This window comes from Diorhabda carinulata, chromosome X, assembly GCF_026250575.1.
Source record: "Diorhabda carinulata isolate Delta chromosome X, icDioCari1.1, whole genome shotgun sequence".
In the NCBI taxonomy this organism is placed as follows: domain Eukaryota; kingdom Metazoa; phylum Arthropoda; class Insecta; order Coleoptera; family Chrysomelidae; genus Diorhabda; species Diorhabda carinulata.
Window position 1 is genome coordinate 2,320,771 of NC_079472.1, and position 24,186 is coordinate 2,344,956.

The 24,186-nt window shown below is 34.7% G+C and overlaps 1 long non-coding RNA gene across 1 annotated transcript in view; it reads left to right on the top strand.

The window, feature by feature from the left end:
• The first annotated feature begins 620 nt into the window (after positions 1-620).
• The window catches only part of LOC130900720 (uncharacterized), a 32,564-nt gene continuing 8,998 nt past the window's right edge, over positions 621-24,186 (top strand). Inside the window, exon 1 of the long non-coding RNA XR_009060213.1 lies at positions 621-908. This is a non-coding gene — a long non-coding RNA (uncharacterized LOC130900720). The remainder of the gene's footprint in view (positions 909-24,186) is intronic.

The window sequence follows — 24,186 nt, forward strand, 5'->3', positions numbered from 1 at the left end:
TAGAGCCTCCTTAAAATCTGGTGGAAGCTAGTGCAAATGGAAGTTTATTATTTTCCTAAATTTGGTCGATTCTATTAGAGCAACTGAAACCTCCCCGCGATAGTAATTTGAATTATATCTAACGAACTTAAACGGATAAATGCTACTACATATGTTTGTCCAGCATAAAACAAACAACAAACTAGTTAAACGACAGTATAATTAACCTAATAGTATTTTATTTTGTAGACTTTTGATGTCCAATTCCAAATAACAATTTCCAGAAGGAAAACTTGCTTTCCAAGGCTACTGTACGCGAATGGGCTTTCGTAGGGACTAAACACCCACCATATTGCCCTGATCTGGCCTCGTATGACTATTTTTTGTTATTTATGACCTTTATTTCTATGGTAGATTAAGAACTTATAGACCGCACTATTTTTATCGGGAAATATGTACAAACCAGATTTGATTCTATTTTTTCTCTATTTGAAATTTTGGATTAATAATTCGATTGTTTCCTTTTAGAATCAGTTGGAAATCCGCCGCTGGTAATACTAGTACCACACGGCAACTTTTCAACTAATCTAGCCTATCCAGCATTTTTTTTGCAAAGTCTTCGAAAAAAAAAATGAAACAGCAATCGCCAATAGTACGGCCACCATGGTACTTCTACCTAGCAGTACGACGCGTACTAAAGAAATCAGTCGAAGTTGGCCTCTCGAACGAACGGGAACTATAGTGGTACTAGCGGTACTTCTGCTTGCTTTTTTAAAGTTTAGATTACCACGCGGTACTTCTACGGAATTTGTGGTGTTTTGTTCGAGAAATAATTTTTTTTTTTTGGAAAACAGTTCGCTGGTTTCGAGATCATCTTTAAAAATTATTGAGGATATCCAGATATTTTTTTTTAATCACAGGACTTCGAGGTGAGATATTTTTGAAAATTTTTTATAAACAATAATATTCGATTATAACAAGTTTAGTGTTTTCAAACACATATGTAATTATTTTTTGTACATTATCTAACTGCTGCTTTTAAAGTATGAAAAAAGACAAAAATATTTCATTCATTTGGTTTAGGTATCCACAGATGTCATAGTTTTTTGAACTTTAAGCTTTTATGTCTTTATTTTTAGTGAATTTTTTCTATTACTGGTTTCTCTTCATACTAATTGCTTTAATTATTAGTTTCGTTGTATTTGATCCCTTGAAGTCAATCAAAAAGTCCTAAAATATTGTAGCCATAACTGTTCTGGTGCTTTTCGTGTTCTTCGCTTTTTTTTGGAAGGGGTTTTCTTCCCAGTGCTACCTCTTTTGGTGTTGGGTCATAGTAAGAGACCTCAATTTCATCACTCGTTATAATTGATTGAGTTATACATTCTTGGTCCTCGTGGAAACGTTCATAACATTTTATTCGACGCTTAAATACTCATGTAGGATGCTTGTTTACGAAATGCCAGTTTGTGCTGCAATTTATTTCACTAATTTAAATGTTGTCTTGAGTTGTCTCTACCTCTGGACCTCCTGCACGTGGGTCATTTTCTTATAATTATCGTCCCAAACAACCAATTTTCAATTGTTGAATTTGATGGACAATAATCGACAGACGGAAAACAAAGTTAGTGACAACACCATCGTAAAGATAAAAGAGAAGAAGACATTAACCACAAAAACACAAGATGAAAAGAAAACACTTGTTTTGTCCATTTCAAGGTAGACTTCTTGATTGTGCTGGGTCAGGTGGAATTAGCAAATACGGATCCATCAAACTACTACGAATACTACGAATATACCTATAAATGACAACAAAAATTTTTGACATCTGGTTTTTCAAAAAGGGATCGCAAACTATGTGAGAACACGCCACGCCACGCCAAGTGACCATAGCATTAGGAAATGGATCGGGATGTTCGAGAATACAGGTGCGACAGTTAAAATTTAAAACTCTGGTCGTCCTCGTTCAGTTCGCGATGAGGAAACAATTGAAGAAGTTGAGGCGTCGGTGCATCGAAATCCATCTTTATCCATCCGAAAGCGTTAAACAACAAAAAATCGTCCTTACATTTGATTTTAAAGAAAGATTTGCATTTAGAAGCCTATAAAATTCAATTGGTTAAAGAATTGAAGGATACGGACTATGCTAATCGACTGAATTTTGCGAACGAAATGATGCAGCGATTTAACAACTTTGAAAACATACTGTTCAGCGACGAAGCAAATTTTCACCTGAATGGTTAGGTTAATAAGCAGAATTGTCGGTACTGGGCAGTCGAGACGAAAGCATGAACGACCCCTGCACGGCCCAAAGGTCGTTGTTTGGGCCGCTATGTCTGCTAAAGGAATTATTGGTCCTTATTTTCATGAAGATCAACGAGACCGAGCAATCAATTTGAATAGTGACCGTTACTGCGATACTTTTTGGTTCCAGAGTTGCAGGAGTTTGCAAGTTTCAACTCAAGAACCACTCGATGGAAGTTGTGAATGAATTATTCCCTAATAAAGTCATTTCGCGAAGGGGTAACATCAACTGGCCTCTCAGAAGCCCCGACCTTAGCCCGCTTGATTATTTTGTATGGGAATACTTGAACTTACAAATACCCGATACCCTTTCTGGACACCTTGTAGTTCAGGATGAGGAGGATATGGGTTAAATGGTGAAGAAGTTTAAGGAGGAGTAGATGGAAACTTTGGAGTTAAAAAGATAGATCAAGTCGTAGACAAACACGAAACATTACAAATAAGAAAGAACTGAATATGCAGCATAATGTTGATGGTTCGAAATATACGGCGATGAAAACTGGGTGGTCAATAAAAGAAATGAAAACAAAATCACAGCGTGGGAATGGATTATGGCAGATTGACAGAAGTCTTAGTGAAATAATGTCGATGAAGCAATGAGGAAGAAAAATTTAGAGGACGACGATTGATATAATAATAATTTTCTAACCTCAAATATGTTTTTTGAAAATTTCTCATTAAATTTTCCTTTCTCCCCGTTTAAATGCTACATGGGTACTATTACCTTCATCAAAACAGTACCGGCCTCTAAACTACACACCGCCTTATCAAGATATCACAGTTAGTACACGTTTATTGTCTTTCCTGTGGTTTCTCAAAGTATCTTCTTTCAAGAAATAGGTTCCGGTTCATGGGTTCCGATAATGGGAATATCTTGGTATTAATTTTTAGGTCGTGAATCGCCTCTGACGGTACCGGCAACAAAGTTTTTCCTGGTTAGATGAAAGAAAAAAATGCACGAACATGAGTTTACAGGGTAGGGTATAGAGGTTGATAAGATTCCAATAAAGTGTTAGATATTAACTAAATATACAACTTAGATTCGGTATAACGTTAACTATCATTTTTTTGGGCGTTAACCAATAATTGTGGTCGCTTTGGCAAAATCCAAACACGAATTATTTCTAATAAAGTGTATAAGGTTGTTTTTATCAAGCGCATTAGGTACAAGGCACAATCTTTAACCTACAGATTCTCAAACATATAAACAAAGACGTCTACCTGTGGTTTATCGATTTCTCCAACGCTTTCGATTACGTCAAACACGAAGAACTTATCCAGGTTCTTAGAAACATTGGTGTGGACGTATAAGACTTCTCCTATTCAACATTTTCACCGGAGAAATATTTGGAAAAGTACTGGCGGAAGTATCATATCAAGACATCAAAATCAACTGAGAAGCAAACAACATCCCCCAATGCGTCTAGCAGTCAAGAAACGTACAGGAACCACAGTAAAAGCGAAACGGAACCAGGTATCAGAAATAGGATCACAATAGAAAGAATTCGAGCTGATTGGAACCTTTCGAAATGAACATATCCTCGACGGAGCATATTACAACATGGAACTATGCGAAGACTAAGGGAAGAACAGCAAAAAAAAACGGTTTTGGCCCCATTCGAAGACATAGCAAATACCGTCTTTTGCAGTTGATTGTCCAAGACAAGGCGACTGCTGTGAGAAGACTGCATTCATGGTTGTACAACTTACGCCAGTGAAGTTTGCAGCGTCATCTTTTGATCTGTTTAGAAGACGTTAATTGCATCAGTTTTGATGGCTCTGAAACCTGGACCCTAACAAAAAATGAGGCGAGAAAAATTTTTGTCCAAGAAAATAACATCCGGAGATGCAGATATAACTTTGGGCTGCACAATTTATACAGAAGATCAGGAAACAGAGAAATGATAACAACAATCAATATTGACAGACTTAGATGGGCAGAACATGTAGCACGCATCGAGAACAGCGTGACCAAAGCAAAAAAAAAATTAAGGCCATACCAACGGGAAGTAGAGGCGGTGGAAGATCAAGGCTAAGTTGGAGAGACGGGAACTCTGAAGGTGCTTCAAAGATTGGTGATGCAAACTGGATCGGAAAGGATGATATACGAGATTAGGCCCCACTGTAAAAGTCTAACGCTAGTGATGATGATAAGAGTTGGTCAGTCGTTTTAAGTACAATACTTTTAGTCTAACAAGACAATAATACTTTTTAGTAATATTTTGGAATATGAAACAATATTTTCTAAATGACAGCTCTTATACCATCTTTTTTTTATATCAGTCCAGTGGTCTGCGTGTGTATGGTCTCTGAAAACCGAGTTCTTCTTTAATATCATCATATTTTTGAGCCTCATTCCCTTAATTGTTTTCTTTTTGTACTGTCCTTGAATATATTGAATAGTGTAAGGCTAAAGATGTATCCCTGTAGTATCCCGATCATCCTTATTCTTCAATAAAATAGTAGAATTTATGGTCCGTGTTGTTTTTAAATACGTTTCTCAATCGTACTTTTCCGAAGGCTTCAGTTAGGTTAATAAAATATATATCTGTAACACCAATTCCTTCAATCTTTTATCAGTTTGCGATTCCTTCAATCTTTCTTTTATCAGTTTGCGATTCCTTCAATCTTTTTGCAGTTTGCTATTCCTTCAATCTTTTCTCAGTTTGCGATTCCTTCAATCTTTCTTCCATCAGTTTGCGATTCCTTCAATCTTTTTGCAGTTTGCTATTCCTTCAATCTTTTTGCAGTTTGCTATTCCTTCAATCTTTCTTCCATCAGTTTGCGATTCCTTCAATCTTTCTTCCATCAGTTTGCGATTCCTTCAATCTTTTTGCAGTTTGCTATTCCTTCAATCTTTTCTCAGTTTGCGATTCCTTCAATCTTTCTTCCATCAGTTTGCGATTCCTTCAATCTTTTTGCAGTTTGCTATTCCTTCAATCTTTTCTCAGTTTGCGATTCCTTCAATCTTTCTTCCATCAGTTTGCGATTCCTTCAATCTTTTTGCAGTTTGCTATTCCTTCAATCTTTCTTCCATCAGTTAGCGATTCCTTCAATCTTTTTGCAGTTTGCTATTCCTTCAATCTTTCTTCCATCAGTTTGCGATTCCTTCAATCTTTTTGCAGTTTGCGATTCCTTCAATCTTTTTGCAGTTTGCGATTCCTTCAATCTTTTCTCAGTTTGCGATTTCTTCAATCTTTCTTTTATCAGTTTGCGGTTCCTTCAATCTTTCTTCCATCAGTTTGCGATTCCTTCAATCTTTTTGCAGTTTGCGATTCCTTCAATCTTTCTTCCATCAGTTAGCGATTCCTTCAATCTTTTTGCAGTTTGCTATTCCTTCAATCTTTTTGCAGTTTGCGATTCCTTCAATCTTTCTTCCATCAGTTTGCTATTCCTTCAATCTTTTCTCAGTTTGCGATTTCTTCAATCTTTCTTTTATCAGTTTGCGGTTCCTTCAATCTTTCTTCCATCAGTTTGCGATTCCTTCAATCTTTTTGCAGTTTGCGATTCCTTCAATCTTTCTTCCATCAGTTAGCGATTCCTTCAATCTTTTTGCAGTTTGCTATTCCTTCAATCTTTTTGCAATTTGCAATTCCTTCAATCTTTTTGCAGTTTGCTATTCCTTCAATCTTTTTGCAATTTGCTATTCCTTCAATCTTTCTTCCATCAGTTAGCGATTCCTTCAATCTTTTTGCAGTTTGCTATTCCTTCAATCTTTTTGCAGTTTGCGATTCCTTCAATCTTTCTTCCATCAGTTTGCTATTCCTTCAATCTTTTTGCAGTTTGCTATTCCTTCAATCTTTCTTCCATCAGTTAGCGATTCCTTCAATCTTTTTGCAGTTTGCTATTCCTTCAATCTTTTTGCAATTTGCGATTCCTTCAATCTTTTTGCAGTTTGCTATTCCTTCAATCTTTTTGCAGTTTGCTATTCCTTCAATCTTTCTTCCATCAGTTAGCGATTCCTTCAATCTTTTTGCAGTTTGCTATTCCTTCAATCTTTCTTCCATCAGTTTGCGATTCCTTCAATCTTTTTGCAGTTTGCGATTCCTTCAATCTTTTTGCAGTTTGCGATTCCTTCAATCTTTTCTCAGTTTGCGGTTCCTTCAATCTTTCTTCCATCAGTTTGCGATTCCTTCAATCTTTTTGCAGTTTGCGATTCCTTCAATCTTTCTTCCATCAGTTTGCGATTCCTTCAATCTTTTTGCAGTTTGCTATTCCTTCAATCTTTTTGCAGTTTGCGATTCCTTCAATCTTTCTTCCATCAGTTTGCGATTCCTTCAATCTTTTTGCAGTTTGCGATTCCTTCAATCTTTCTTCCATCAGTTTGCGATTCCTTCAATCTTTTTGCAGTTTGCTATTCCTTCAATCTTTCTTCCATCAGTTAGCGATTCCTTCAATCTTTTTGCAGTTTGCTATTCCTTCAATCTTTCTTCCATCAGTTTGCGATTCCTTCAATCTTTTTGCAGTTTGCGATTCCTTCAATCTTTTTGCAGTTTGCGATTCCTTCAATCTTTTATCAGTTTGCGGTTCCTTCAATCTTTCTTCCATCAGTTTGCGATTCCTTCAATCTTTTTGCAGTTTGCGATTCCTTCAATCTTTCTTCCATCAGTTTGCGATTCCTTCAATCTTTTTGCAGTTTGCTATTCCTTCAATCTTTTTGCAGTTTGCTATTCCTTCAATCTTTCTTCCATCAGTTAGCGATTCCTTCAATCTTTTTGCAGTTTGCTATTCCTTCAATCTTTTTGCAATTTGCGATTCCTTCAATCTTTTTGCAGTTTGCTATTCCTTCAATCTTTTTGCAGTTTGCTATTCCTTCAATCTTTCTTCCATCAGTTAGCGATTCCTTCAATCTTTTTGCAGTTTGCTATTCCTTCAATCTTTTTGCAGTTTGCGATTCCTTCAATCTTTTTGCAGTTTGCTATTCCTTCAATCTTTCTTTTGTTCAGTTTGCGATAATCAGTAGTAATAATTCAAGAACTTTGATAAATTAGAAAAAAGATTACAACAGATGTTGAAAGCGTCTCGCTTGGAAACAGGAGGTCTGTTAGGTCTTTAAGCAATAAGCTTGAAAAAGTTGTTATCAAATTTTTGAACATTAATCAATGTTCCAGGGTTATTGGGATAGAAATTTTTTTGCTAATTATAGAAAAAATACAAAACAATTTATTAGAAGGTGCTATCAACATAAGAGCAGTTAGAAAAGTTGAGTGAAGATCCAGTGTTAGTGTTTCTGTAACTGATGAAGATGTATTTCAATACGCATGTGATTATGATGTTATTTGCCAATTTCCAAGTAGGGTTTCATTGAGTTGGCATAATTTATATAAGCTCTTGCTTTTCTACACCATTTTTGGCCAATCGACTAATCGCGATCGATCTATTGGAGTGATTAGTAATTTTTTTTGTCCAATTTTGAATCGTATTCCTTCCAATGGACATTTTACGATTTCCAGTGACGATTTATTCTTAGGAAAAATCTGTCGTTGTTTGATTCCGTTATAGACCTTCAGGGATATTTTCATTCCATAAATTTCTCATTTTCGTTATTTCTACGGAGCTTAATGCTGTCGAACTTTGTTTCCTTTTACAGGGATATGGCTGCGGTTGTCGTCTTTTGAATTGATCTATAATAACTTTTATTTATTCATAATCTTTTTTTGTAACACTTATATATATATATATATATATATATATATATATATATATATATATATATATATATATACTGGCGAGCGAAAAATTCCTTAAAATTTTCATGTTCTTTGAAATTTTACGTTTTCAGATAGTATTCGCAAACTGTACATCATTGCACGTGCTTTTGTAAGCTGAATGTGTTACTCTATACTAAAGAAAAATGCATTTTTTTCTTGGACTTAATGATTTATTTGGGAAAAGCAACAAATTAACATTTTGGGCGAAATTCAAATGCGTGCGCGGCATACTTTGAATTAAATTGCGGATCATATTCTGGTCGATGTTATCCCATTCCTGCAACAGCAATCTTCTCAGCTCTTGGGCAGTTCTTGATGCTGGTGTGTGTCTGCGGATACTCTCCACTCGTCCCAGACATGTTCTATGGGATTCATGTCTGGACTGCAGGGCTGGCCAGTAAAACCGCCTAATTTCTACCTCATCCAGATACTCCCCAACAATTCTGGCTGTAAGTGGTATCATATTTTCTTGCATAAAAATGTCACGGTCTCCCATAGTCACTATGAAAGGCATAACATGGTCTTCTAGCACCTCCTGTGAGAGGTTAGGGAGCCATTTTTTATGAAGTCCAACTCTGTACGAGCTTGTGCAGTTATTTACGCCCATAACCATAACTGACCCACCGCCAAATGGAAGACGCTCGTCAATGCAAACTTCAGAATTTCTTTCCCCAAGTTCTTCTCCACACTCGTCGACGTCCATCTGACCCAGTGACGCAAAAACGCGACTCATTCTTGTACATGACAGTCCAGCAACATGAAGTTTTCTTCTAACGGTCCATTCACTAACGTTGACAATTCTAACTTCTTCCAATTGATTCCGCAGTAGTGGTAACTCTTTTTCGCCCAGACCTTGATCTTCTAGTGATCAGGCCAGTCTGGTACACCCTTTGCACACCACAAAAACTAGCACCAACGATTCTTGCAGTTTGACGTTGCCCCCGACCATCTTGTAGCAGCGCAACAATTTATGCCACAACAATCGGATCTAAAGGCATTACGGGCCTGTTAAATCACGTTAGGTTTTACACAAAGAAACAACAGTAAACTGGCAAGGGAAATGTGAATGTTCAATTCAATTTCATCAAAGTCTAATACATCGAATGACAGCTAATGACAGCTGTCAAGTCTCGGAAAGCATTTGCTAAAACTCTTCGCAATTTTTTATTGCAATGTTTTTGTCGGCTAGTGGAGACGAAATTTTATTTGTTATTTCCTGTTTTTATACCTTGGAAGGACACCGAGTAAAAACGAAAAAGTTGTTTTGATGGCTACGCATATTAATATTTGATATTGTGCATGTTATCTTTTGCATATATACATACGTGACTTTTAGGAATTAAAACTATAAACATAAACGGTGTATGTTTACGTAAGCTGATACGAGTTAAATAATATAACAATTTCAATTTTTATTATTATTTTTTTCAAATTATTCAACAGAAAATGCTTTAATTCATAAGGGTAGTAGTTAAGCAGTATTTGACGAGACTGTCTCCCTGTCCACAACGTTGATTTTTGTCCAAGTGCAACTTACTTTCGGTAATTCGTGTAGGGAATTCAAAGACGGACCTACAGACGAAAAGATTGCAAAAGTTGTTAAAATCATACTGGAAGATTGAAGGGTGACGGTTCGGGACTTTAACGAGATGGTTTCATCAAGAGCTGATAGAAGAGGTTTTAAGCTACTTTCGTGGTGCCGTGGCGGGCATAAAGAAGATGGTACCCCGTATGCAAAATTGCACTGATTTAAACGGGGATTGTGCCAATAAACAGAGTAAAGTCTAAGCTTTCCAAAAATTTATTATTCACTGATAATAAACATGTTTTTCATTATGAAAATTCGTTGGAAAGAATTCATGTCTAATTCGTGGATTTTTCGTTTGAAAATTGGTACCAAGGCATAGTCCTAGTTCAAAATAACTGTTTTCTCTACCGAATGTAATCTAAATTTTCATTAAAACGATCTGGTAAGTTTCTATAATATTCTAAAACTATAATTGTCTTATCGGGAGCTTCCCTTTCATTTGAATGACTGACAAACCCTTATTGGCGTCGATTTACCCTTTTTTTGTCTGTTGTAATGAACCCAAATGATCTCCGAACCTAAGTTTGTCATAATCTGCCCTATTTTCCATCTCAAATCGGGTTAGTTTAATTTAGTTTAATTGTTTAGGGTAGTGGACGGCAAAATAATTAGCCAAAGAACCAAATATGAATATTACAACAATTTTAAAAAAATTGCGAGCCAAACCTGCTTGTTTACTAAACTTTTATTACAATTAATACGTAGTACACTAAATAAAATTGAATTCCACATTCAATAGATATTTATTAATGCTAACAATGTGCTTAGTACTCCTTGGAGAGGTTTTTATGTTGTTGTTTTTAATTTTAAACATGATTCCAAATTCCAAATTCAATAAGACAACTTCCAAGTTAACTTTTGATAATGTTCAAAATGTTATTCTACTGAAAAGGGAAAAACAGCAAACGGAAGTTTTTTTCAATCGCGAGAGGCTATTCCAAGCGTTGAAAACGATGTTGTCTTCCTTCTCCAGGTCATTAAAAGCAGACTTCTTGTATTGCGAACACATTTCTTCGCAATTCAACACAAAGACTTTTGCTGTTCTTAAACCCGCTGAGAAATTGAAACGATGTTTCCCTTTCAAAATCCTAAGCAAAAATGAATAATTTGTTTCGAAAAAAAAAGTTTTGGATCGTTCTACGGATGGTCTGGATAGTGAACGCCCTTCTCAAGGAGAGATGCTTCAATTTCCAGAAAAGGCACGCGAAACGTTTTGAAACATTCCCTCTTGATACGAAACTAACTTTCCATTTCAAATAAAAATTCTTGGAATTGATAACGATTTTCCCTAATTTTCTCTAATTCCATAACTTACAAATTTCTTTCGGAAATGTTTGCGATTTTTTGTAAATGGTATCTCGTGATTTTTTCTTTCAAAATACTAACAAATCCTTTTACTTACATAGGCCATACTTTTTGCCCTTTCTGTTGAAATCTAGCCAATTATATCGAGGGGAATTTGACGATTTTTACGCCTTTTGTGGGTATTAACCTACCAATGATTTAGAAATTCCATCGACTTATCGTTGAAATTAATAAAGCGGGGTTTCCATAAGGTTAATTGCAAAAAAATTATTATCGACGTTGTTCGACGCCTTACGCAAATTTTGAGTTTCGGATAGTTTCGAATCCACTTCAATATTTTATTCGAACTTTAAGAGGCTTCTTTCAACCCTTCTTGCAACTTGAAAACGTCGTAGAAAAACGCATCCTGTTTTGAAAACGATTTTCACAGGGTTAACTTGGACTAAACTACAATCATAAACACCGAAAAAATTATTCACAGTCGAAGAATTATTAATAAATACTTTGTATTATTTTGAAATTAAATGAATGGTTTATGCGGTAGGCAAAAACTTTAAATATGCCTAAAATATTCATTTTTGAATTTGATTTGAAAACTTCATCAACTTCTTGGTATCCAATATTAACTATAATCAACTATAATCAATAAAAAAAAAAATAAACGCAATTGTAAAATATGAAAGAATGTTCTCCATATAACGTAATGGAATGAATTCATCCATTACTGACCTAGATAAAAATTAAAAACGAATTTAACCGCGAGTGGTTTTCTGTATTGAAGATAACGCGTAGTAATTTGATGGATTAATTGATTTGCAACCTTCCAATTACAGCGCAAAACAACTGTACTTACAGTTAGATAAATTCCATACGTGAAATTAACTTTCGACACCATTTTACATAATAGATGAATAAATGTCGCATTATGCCTTCGATATAATTGTCAATGTCAAAATAATTATTAGAAAAAATAAATCGGGAAGTTTCGACGACCGATTTGTATTATTATTATTAACTTCGAGGATAATTACGTGGTATTTAACGTATATAGATGAAAATTTTTGTAGCCGTGATTATTATTACACAGAGCTGAATAAATTAGTAAATATACAGGGTGTTTCAAAACGTTCGAACGCGAGTTATAGCACTACGAAAAGAATCGATTAAAAATCACCAAAAAATCACATTTCTCTAAGATTAATCGCAAATTAACAATAAGGTTTAGCCAATCGAGGCTTGTTCCCCCCTTTTGGCAAGAGGGAATGGAAAAGGAGGAGTTTTCCGTCCATGTGGTACAAAAAATATCAATTTCGACAACAGACATTACCCGCCCTGGCCTACTGACAAGGAGAGTGCCGCATCTTCGGATCACCGATTTGGCTGTAACTTTGGGAAACTACCAAACACGTTCGATATTTTCAGATTTATATTACATTCCCTCTTGCCAAAAGGGAGGAACTTAAACGTTTCACAAGCTTCGATTGTAGATAGACATGTGATTGTTTTTTAATCGATTTTTTTCGCTTAATGCGTTCGAAACGTTTTGAAACACCCTGTGTATACTGAATAAAATCACTTTTGACGCGTATATCATGCATCATTTGTAATAAAACTCTTCTAACAAAGGAAAGACAAATTTTTTATTCTTATCAAAATTTTCATAGGTACCTACGAGGTTTATTAGATAGAAATCGTATTTTATATTACGAGGCTTATTTTTTAAGTAAGTACCGTTTTGGAATTACAAAAAAAAGAAGTGCGAAGATATCGCGATAATTTTATTTTTACATGAAAGCCTGTACTTTAATCTACTTTTTTACATAATTTCCGTGACTATTGAGGCACTTGTCGCAACGTGGCACCAGTTTTTGAATAACCCTCCTCATAAAATTCTGCCACCCACTGTATCACAGCTGTTTTGACTTCGTTATCGTCTTGAAGACGCGTCGATCGCCCAGGTGTTTCCTCAAGTGCAGGAACAAATGGTAGTCGCCGGGCGCCGGATCAGGGCTGTAGGGAGGATGATCTAGAGTTTCCCATTGAAAAGATTTGATGAGATCTTTGGTCCGATTAGCCACATGTGGACGGGCATTATCATGCAGCAAAACCTTACTCAACTTGCCACGTCTTTTGTTCTGGATTGTACGACGCAGATCGTTCAATGTTTCACAATAGGACGCTGCATTTATTATCTCATTACGAGGCCGAAACTCCACTAGCAATACTCCTTTTTTCTGTCGCCAAAAACTGTGCACATGGGTAGAAATTGTTTGCTTAAACTTCACTTTTTTGGGTGATGATGAATGTCGCCATTCCATGGATTGTTGTTTCGATTCTGGTGAGACGTAGGCCACCCATGTTTCGTCACCAGTAACAATTTGGTCTAAAAAATCTTCACCTTCATTGTGGTACCGCTCAAGGAAAATCAATGCACTGCCTAAACGTGTTGGGTTTTGTGCAAATCCGTCAACATTTTTGGAACCCAACGTCACAATACGAGAATATTGAGGAAAGTAGTCGCACAATGATGAAATTGTGAAGCGTCTGTTTTTTCCCACCTTTTCGTCCACTTTCTGCGCCAAATTTTCATTAACGACCGAAGGACGCCCAATCCGTTCTCACCCAGTTCCTTACCATTCCATCACTCATAATATTTTGTCCGTAAACTTGACAGATCTCACGATGAATATCGATCAGTTTTACGCCTTTGGCACTAAGAAATCGTATAACAGGCCGTACTTCACAATCGGCGGGACTCACGATTGTCGGAGGCGTCTTAAACACTCAGTAAACAACGTACACAATAAAGAATCAGACTGTAATGGCGTCAGTGCGTATACAAGAGATGTAGGTAACCAGCGCGCATGTGCGGAACGCGGACCTTGGGGTTACGGCGGCGGAATCGTAAAACGGTACTTACTTAAATAATATGCCTCGTATATTTGACCAAAAAACGTTGCACAACAGACATCGGTATATCTTTTTTGCTCAAGTATAGTAAAAAGTGAGGTTACGCAGTCCTGGTTCCGTAACAGACCAGGCTAATATCCAGTGCAGATACTAAATTTTTTGCGTTTTTCGATACCCTTTTTATAATAAGAAACATCGAGATCCTTAAAATAACCTTCATTTTCTCATTGTTGGAAAATATTCGATCACCAAGCCATTTTTTCAAGTTTGGTTCAAACTTTTGGCAATTGCAATAACGGATGTGTGAGTTGATGCATTGTATTGACGAAACACCTTCTTCTTTATCAAATGTGGACGTCTTTGCTTAATTCCTTCGCTCAAACATTACATAATTCTCGCCGTTGATAGTTTTTCCTTTTTCAAGATAGTTAATGAATATAATCCCTACAAAACAACGCCTACAGATGAAAAGGTCTTTGCCTTCTTTGGAGTCAGTTCTCCCTTTTCAGTACATTGTTTCACTTGTGAAGTGATGGACCCAAGTTTCATCCATGGTTATGGAACATCTTTTTGCGACGCTATTTTTGTTCAATTTTGAGCAAACGCGGCCCTCATCCAGCGTTCAGTTTTCTAATGTCCAAATTTTTAGTTAATTTGCGATGTACCACACTTTTTGAAATGCCTATTATGTCTGCTAGCTCAGGCACTTTCTGTCGAAAATTATCCAGTACCAAGTCGTCACCTCATTTGGTCGACCACCCAAACAACGTGGAGTCTTCAAGCTTGAAACATATGCCGCATAAATTGCGAAGGTATTTTTTAAGTAACGGCATCTCTAGGACAGACCGGGTACTTCCAGGACCATTTTCGTATTTTCCAATTTCGACAACAAATTAATTTTTTTTACATTCCGTTCTTGGAGTTCTTTTATTACCGTGTATCACTCATGATTACTTATTGTTTTATTTTTTAATCTGTTTTATATCATTCCAGAATTTATTTTTCTCTTTATACATTTTCCCTTTAGAATATTCTTCCCTTTTCGTGAGATAATTTGGTATAGATCACTCGGGGGCGTATTATGAATAATTTTTTTTTTCATAATAAATTAACTGATGTCATGTATATACAGTGATATTTCGAAACGCCACTGTGCAAATTCACATTATAAGATGCAATTACCGAATCGGAAAAAAGACAACAAGTGTCCAAACATGGTACGACTGTAACTTTATCGAAAGTAACGAATTTTTCTCAAGTGTGTCACGATGACCATACAAAGATGTGTTCGTTCCCTTTAACTTTATTTCGACAGGTAAATCGAAAAAGTAAAAGTTGTTAAAAAAAAAACATGCATCGCGTGACGAATCGTAATTTTTTTTTTCATTTTGTAAACGGCAATGTCTAATTGATTGATTTGTGTTTAGATTATGTTGTTACGTATTCTTATATACGTGGTCTGATCAAATTTGATTTGCCCCCCAAGCATAAATTGGTAAAATGATAGTCAAATATCAATTGGTTCGAATACGAAACGAGTTTGCTCGAAATTTTATGTTTCTAATAGAATTGCAGCTACTGAATCGTGGAAAATGTTTTAGGAAATCTTTTGTATCTCAAACTCAAATATGGAGTATATACGAGTGGATGAAAGCTTTCAGTGAAGCACGTGGTGTCGTTGAAAACTTACCGCGACTATAATATAGAAAAAAAAATGAGAAAATGGTGTTGGAAAATCGTTGTGTCGATAATTGAGAGAAAGCAGAGGTTCTCAACATCTGAAGAGATACTCAGCTTTCGGTAAACCCATAGTTTGTGGTAACGAGAAGTGAGGTTATGTATCAAACTAATGGCTCTTCGTAAAAGGACAAAAACCGAGAAAATCATGTACTTGATGCGGAGAAAAATTGAACGCAATAGAGATTACGCGTTCCAACAGATTTAGTTACTGTCTGTGAATCGTTTCCAGGACGGTTCTTTTGATATTTGGCTGGTAGCCAAGTACTTTTACAAGAACCATGTACATACATAGTACCAGCTATTCAAGATTAAAACCGACCTTCATGGATCTTGAAAATTTGGAATTAAGTTTATACTACCCTCCTCTTCATACCTGACTTGGTCGCAAAGTGTGCTTTTTATTTTTAAGAGGTGAAAATCACCCCTTACTCAAATAAATTGAAACCTAATGAATTAAAGCGGTAATTGGCTATAGTTATGTTCAAATATAATAGATGTTGATTGTTTTGTATCAAGACTTTAATATTTTACAGCTTACCTACCCCTAAAAACAACCCCTAATACAAAGATTATTTGAAAAATGTAGAAAAAAACATGAAATTTTGCAACCCTTCTAGGCCCTTTTTTTCGGAGAATATTGATGTTGAAGGGATAAAAAAATTCACGTTAAGCAACTTTTTTCAAAATACACGTGCTCCAAACCATTCAAACTTTTGAAACGTGTTGTTAGAGCTTAAAAAAAGATAATTTTACATACATAGTGTCAAATTTATCGATATTTTTTTTTAAAAAAATTCGAGTTACTTAACTTATTTTCGTCATAACTCGCTTAATTTTGATGCTAGATGATTTTCTAAAAACTCATTTTAGAGGTCTGAAAAAGTACTTTAAAAATGTTTATTACAATTTTTTATGAAAAATTGATCGTTTTTCCGTTATTTGAACTCAAAACTTTGCATAAATTTACGAAAACGAAAAAATTGGCTTTCAGTGACTCACAAGTTGCTGAATATTATTTAAAAATTTAATTTAAACTGACTAATTTCTTTGTTTTTTTATAAGCTTCAATTTTGATGGGAATAATTTTTTCAAGAAAATGCGCTATTTTCGAGTTTTTCGTGAAAAACTGTTGAAAACCGTGTTTTTTAATTTTCGTCATATCTCGCTCAATTTTCACGATAGACGATTTTATAAAAACTCATTTTAAAGGTCTGAAAAAGTACTTTAAAAATGTTTATTACAATTTTTTATGAAAAATTGATCGTTTTTCCGTTATTTGAGCTCAAAACTTTGCATAAATTTACGAAAAAGAAAAAATTGGCTTTCGGTGACTCACAAGTTGCTGAATATTATTTAAAAATTTAATTTAAACTGACTAATTTCTTTGTTTTTTTATAAGCTTCAATTTTGATAAGAATAATTTTTTCCAAAAAATGCGTAATTTTCGAGTTTTTCGTGAAAAACTGTTGAAAACCGTGTTTTTTAATTTTCGTCATATCTCGCTCAATTTTCACGATAGACGATTTTATAAAAACTCATTTTAAAGGTCTGAAAAAGTACTTTAAAAATGTTTATTACAATTTTTTATGAAAAATTGATCGTTTTTCCGTTATTTGAGCTCAAAACTTTGCATAAATTTACGAAAAAGAAAAAATTGGCTTTCGGTGACTCACAAGTTGCTGAATATTATTTAAAAATTTAATTTAAACTGACTAATTTCTTTGTTTTTTTATAAGCTTCAATTTTGATAAGAATAATTTTTTCCAAAAAATGCGTAATTTTCGAGTTTTTCGTGAAAAACTGTTGAAAAACGTGTTTTTTAATTTTCGTCATATCTCGCTCAATTTTCACGATAGACGATTTTCTAAAAACTCATTTTAAAGGTCTGAAAAAGTACTTTGAAAATGTTTATTACAATTTTTTATGAAAAATTGATCGTTTTTCCGTTATTTGAACTCAAACCTCTGCATACATTTACGAAAAAGAAAACATTGGCTTCAGTGACTCATAAGTGACTTGATATTATTTAAAAAATTCAATTTAAACTGACTAATTTCTTTGTTTTTTTATAAGCTTCAATTTTGATGGGAATAATTTTTTCCAGAAAATGCGTAATTTTCGAGTTTTTCGTGAAAAACTGTTGAAAAACGTGTTTTTTAATTTTCGTCATATCTCGCTCAATTTTCACGATAGACGATTTTCTAAAAACTCATTTTAAAGGTCTGAAAAAGTACTTTAAAAATGTTTATTACAATTTTTTATGAAAAATTGATCGTTTTTCCGTTATTTGAACTCAAACCTCTGCATACATTTACGAAAAAGAAAACATTGGCTTCAGTGACTCATAAGTGACTTAATATTATTTAAAAAATTCAATTTAAACTGACTAATTTCTTTGTTTTTTTATAAGCTTCAATTTTGATAAGAATAATTTTTTCCAGAAAATGCGTAATTTTCGAGTTTTTCGTGAAAAACTGTTGAAAAACGTGTTTTTTAATTTTCGTCATAACTCGCTCAATTTTCACGATAGACGATTTTATAAAAACTCATTTTAAAGGTCTGAAAAAGTACTTTAAAAATGTTTATTACAATTTTTTATGAAAAATTGATCGTTTTTCCGTTATTTGAACTCAAACCTCTGCATACATTTACGAAAAAGAAAACATTGGCTTCAGTGACTCATAAGTGACTTAATATTATTTAAAAAATTCAATTTAAACTGACTAATTTCTTTGTTTTTTTATAAGCTTCAATTTTGATAAGAATAATTTTTTCCAAAAAATGCGTAATTTTCGAGTTTTTCGTGAAAAACTGTTGAAAAACGTGTTTTTTAATTTTCGTCATAACTCGCTCAATTTTCACGATAGACGATTTTATAAAAACTCATTTTAAAGGTCTGAAAAAGTACTTTAAAAATGTTTATTACAATTTTTTATGAAAAATTGATCGTTTTTCCGTTATTTGAACTCAAACCTCTGCATACATTTACGAAAAAGAAAACATTGGCTTCAGTGACTCATAAGTGACTTAATATTATTTAAAAAATTCAATTTAAACTGACTAATTTCTTTGTTTTTTTATAAGCTTCAATTTTGATAAGAATAATTTTTTCCAGAAAATGCGTAATTTTCGAGTTTTTCGTGAAAAACTGTTGAAAACCGTGTTTTTTAATTTTCGTCATAACTCGCTCAATTTTCACGATAGACGATTTTCTAAAAACTCATTTTAAAGGTCTGAAAAAGTACTTATTATTATATTTATTACAATTTTTTATGAAAAATTTATTTTTGCTATTTTTAGATTATACGATGTAAAACTTACTAATTGTTAACCATTGGGCATGAGCCGCCTCTGGCTTTCAGATAGTAGTGTAGAATTATTTATTCCGTCAAACACACTAAAAAGAACATACGTAAAATTGAAAATTTATAATATTCGATTTTATAATTAAGAAAATATATTTAAATATAAGTTTTTATTCGGCAACTTCAAACGAGGGGTCGTATGAGAAAATTTTTTTATGTCACGTCATCTATTCACTACCGAATTTTTTGCATCAAGTCCCGGAACATTCTGCATAGAGTGGGCCTGTGAATTTTCATTTAGTATCTATATATTTAGTTACGACTTTATAATCCCAATTTTAAATGGAAAAAAACGTCGTCCTCTGTATATTTCTAAGTAAGTTATTGAATTATTTTGAGAAAAAATTGTAGAAAAGAAATCGAAACACCAAATTACCTAACCTAACCTAACCAAATTACTTTATGATGTTTAAAAATGACTTACTCCCGTCTCCCCCAAGGATTTATTTTATTTTATTAGTTTTACAGCCCTGTCAATTTATAGAATAACGTACATGTTATGATTAGCATTTAATATCCATGTATGTGCGTGAAAAAATATTGAATTATACATTTTAGTCGACTTGGAATACATCAACCTGATTGAAGGTCGATTTCTTGATTTACGTTATCGAATAACATTATATTCCAATTTTTTTTCAATATCTCGAATAAATAACCCGCTTTTTCCACATTTAGTGCAATACTCTCGCTAATTCGAAACTCGAGGGACTCTTTAAATGTATTACGAATATTTGAAATATCAAACGAAATCGAAATTTGCGAGAAAAAATAAATAAAACTTGGAATTATTATTTATATATAGATCGACCAACATAGCTTCGCCTCTGAGAATTTGATGCGCAGTAGACTAATCGGCGGAATGGGGCGATAGTACAGTCAGTACAGAAATTATTTAATGAACTGTTTTCAAAGAATTTTCTCCAGAGCAGTGGAAATCTCTTTCATGAGGAATGAAACCATAATAGACATTATCGTAGATGATAGCGACACTGAATCAGAACAGGAAGATAAAGATTGTAATCTATACGGAATCGAAGAATTGCCATTTTTCCCAAATACTTGCTCGTAATCCGATTGTACTTCCTGGTGAAAGGGCGAAGTCGGTTTTTGTCGCACACTAACCCTCTTAAAGACAAAGCTAGTTGATCGATCTGTAACTTTATTATACCGGTTTGCTTCGAAGCGAATTGCTGTTGTTCAATAACTTTTTTTTAAGATAAAAAGTGCCTGAAATGCTTTTTCATCACTTTTCTTTTGTAGACAGAGGTTTGTATCGAATGAGGACCTTGGTTCTGCCAAAGGTTCTGAAGTATCGTCCTCATCTTCATCGTTACTTTTTTCATTTGTATCTGTCGCAGAGAAACTTTCGCTAAACTCGAAACAACAACATCTTCATCCACTTTATCAACTAATGGTTCTACTGCTGGTTCTTCATCATCCATAAGTATTCTTTTAAGAAACCGGATTTTTTGAAGCAGTTGGGAATCGTTAGAGGTTTTACAACTTTCCATGCGTTAACTTAATAATTTCTTTGCGATAGAACGTCTTAAAATTGGTCCAATGGTTGCAATTTGGAAGTTGTATTTGGCGGAAAGAAGTAGAGTTTCACGTTGGACAATGTAGGAGGACAGTTGTGGACAGTGTGCATCGTTTCAAGTCCGTATTAAGGAAACTATTTCAATCGTTTGAAACATCGCGGTTTTTCCGATGCGTCCTGCAAGTAAAACTGTCGACTTTTCTTTACTATGTTTTCCCCATGACATTTTTCATCTTTAAAAGTAAACGTCTTGTCAACAAGGTCTTCAATTTACCGTGCATCATCATCATCAACAATTTCCGCACAAACTTTTTTCCTTCAACAAGTTTCCGCTAATAAACACATTGATGTTTCGGATTATCTGAATTCTGAAACGCTTACTTCATGTTTCGCAGTTCTAATAGCGAAAAATTTTTATTAAAACGACACCTTCATGATTAGCTTGGGGATGATACCGAAATTAATCATTAAATAACGAGAAAAAAGGTCTCTTTTACGGCGGATAGTTATCGCTAATAAAATGAAATGATTCTCCTTTTAAAAACTCGTATTTTCTTCGCGAAATATTTTTCCAATCGCCTCAAACAAATTCTAGTTGGTTGCCAAGTATTTCTACAGATGTTCTGTTTTGATCAGGTAGCAAACGGCGATGCGTCGGCGCTCCTTGAGTTCTTCTTCATTGGCGATGATGTACTTTGAATGGCTAACGGTCCACGGTCATTTCTTCACTTCAACCTCAAGATATAAGTTTTAGTACGGTAGCCAAGCGACTCATTTTCGTTCACACATTTGTTCAAAGTTGGGGTACAACAATTATGTCTCAATAAACTGATTCTCATCGGCTCTATTTGAAAATCGAAACGTCAACAAAAATATAGAGAACAGAGAGTAGGAAAATATTTATGAGAACCAAAAGAAAATCGTTTGGAGTCATTATGAAGAACCAAGGGACTTTAAAATAGCTGTCCATGTACACATTTTATATTTATCGCATTCCATACTACGAGGATGGTTCCTGGCATGTACTAGAGATAGAAGTTCAAATAGATTCTACCCTGGGTGAAACTGCTTCTTCATTATCGACAGAAAAATATTGGTCTTACGACATGCGAAGACCAGCATAGCAGTTGTCGACCGAATGAGGTGATGAGTTCAGAAAATCCACAAAACGATACTGGATATACTAGCAGACGCAATAGGCATTTCAAAAAGTGCATATTAACTGAAAATTTGGACGTGAGAAAGCTGTGAAGAAGATGGATGCCGCGTTTGGAACAAAAACGGCGTCGTGAAGATGTTTCCATCGAGTGTTTGGCAATGTTTCACGGAAATAAAGCCGTTTCATAACTAGGGATGGAGGGTGGCTCCATAACTTCACACCTTAAGCAAAATAACAATCAAAACAATGGACTGAAAAGGGAGAATCGGATCCAAAGAAGGCAAAGACGGTTCCATCCGCAAGCGAGGTCATGGTTTCGGTTTTATGGGTCAATTTTCATTGACTATCAACGGAGAATTTATTGCATCGTTTCAGAGAAGAAATTAAACAAAAACGGCCGCATTTGGCTTAAAAGAAAGTGTGTTGTATGTACAATATTTGCTAGATTTAGCCCCCTCGGATTATTATCTGTTCCCAGACTTGAAAAAATGGCTCTATAGTCAAAGATTTTCCAATAACGGAGGGGTGATGTCGGCTGTTTCTTATAAAATATCAAATTTCAGTAAAAAAATACATTAACAACATGTTCCATTTTGATTCAGCATATTGAAATAACAATATGGCGTTTGTTTATACAAATATATACAGTATATGTTGAAAAAGTTTTCAAAGCCGCCGTAGCATCGACCCGATGACGGTAGATAGTCGGTGAGTGACGTTCTATCAAAGATAAACATTGTTTTCTGACTTAATGGACTAGGAAGTAAAAAGAAGAAGAAATAGAAGAAGACGATGTTGAAATGATGATGCAAAAGTGGTCGTTTCCATGCGTAGGACTCATCCCAGTTACTAATTCGTATCCTTTGTCGGCTCTTAACAAACCGTAATAAAATTTGTTGGAATTGAAAAATATATTACGAGAGTAAATCAAAATTCATCTACATTATTATTGATATAATTCTAAATATAAACAATGGAAACGGATTCAAACAAATATATACATAAAGTCAAATAAGAATAAGGGAAATCGTAAATTAAGATATCGATAGAAATCTGTACATGACTATGGCGGCGATGTGGATGCTTTTACCAGGAAACGAATTCGATTCGAATGTAAGGAGAAAAGAAAAGAAAAATATTTACTAGTACGTTATCGTCGCGGTACCACCGACTAACAAACGAGCTGCCACACCCGTTACATATACGAGGGCAGTTTTTTTTCAACCTCCGATCGCTCCGTGCAGACGCTATGCTGCAGAAGAAAGCTCTCGCGCTACACACTCCGCCATTATTGACATTCAGGCGTCAGTCGGCGTTGTGCTACAACTATGTCCGCCATTATTGATGCTTCCGCCAAATGGGATACGTTTTTTACACGCCGAAGACCGTAGTGCTGCAGAAATCCATCGGAGAATGATTCGGGTGTGTATGGGGAAAACGTGAGCGATGGTGTCGAAGGTTCAAAGATGGTCGTAATGATGTGGATGATGAAGGTAGCCAAGGCCGTTTCAGAAGACCTGGTTCAACGTGTTGACAGAAATAAAACCCCAATTTCACCATAACTGCTTTGTCTACGGAGTTTCCAGAAGTTTCAAGGTCCAGTTTGTACTCTACTTGAATTAATTGGCGGCAACTTCCTTTGAAGAGGGTATTGAAAAACTTGTTTACAGATACGAGAATTTTATATGAATTTGTCTTATATTTTTAGCCTATCGGAAGTTAAAAAAAAAAACGGTTCTCGTATCTCACACGTCTGCAGAGAAATTTTCGAAAATTGGGCATCGTAGCACTTTACAAATTTATACTACAGGAAAATTTAGTCTCTAACCTCAATTTTTAGGCATTATTGTATGCTCTATCTGATCTTACAAACATACAAAATGGCGAAGATAAAGTAAAAATAAACTAAATAACAGTGAAAAGATTAAATCAACCAGCAATAGCTGGAAAAAAATAAATTAGAAAGTATAGAAGACGCGAGAACATAGACAAAGTGCAATAATTAAGACGTATAAAAAAATCAATAGTTAAAATAAAAAAGAGGAAACCGCAGAATGGTTACGAAGAGTACAAATTAAAAAAGTGGTACGTAATGTACCACAAACCGTGGAAATGGGAGGTATTTGAGGACAAGGGAGAATTAGACAAAAAAACAAACCAGAAAATCTATATCATATACACTGCGACCCCAAAAGATCTATTATGTCCCCCTTCCAAGCTGCGATATTGGATAATCCAGTGTTTATACCTGATCACAGTCCAGAATGAGTGATGGCTGTAGCTGCAAGAGACCTTGGTCTTCCATTTCATACCCTTCCAGACGTAGTACTTTGGGATTCTATTCGAGAGAATGTGGATAAAAGTTTATTCCTCTGTACATCTGCACGCCGCATTATCTAGCATCTATTGAGGCGATGGATTCCTATTGGTATTTGTTGATTGTTTTCACCAAAGTTGAGACGTTCAGCTGATCTTTGTTGGTTATGGTCCGATCTACCTTATTTTCCAATGTTTTTTCTATTGTTCTGTAGCTGATATAACATAAAGATCCAAAGATCCAATGGGAAGCAACGGGAAAAAGATAAAAT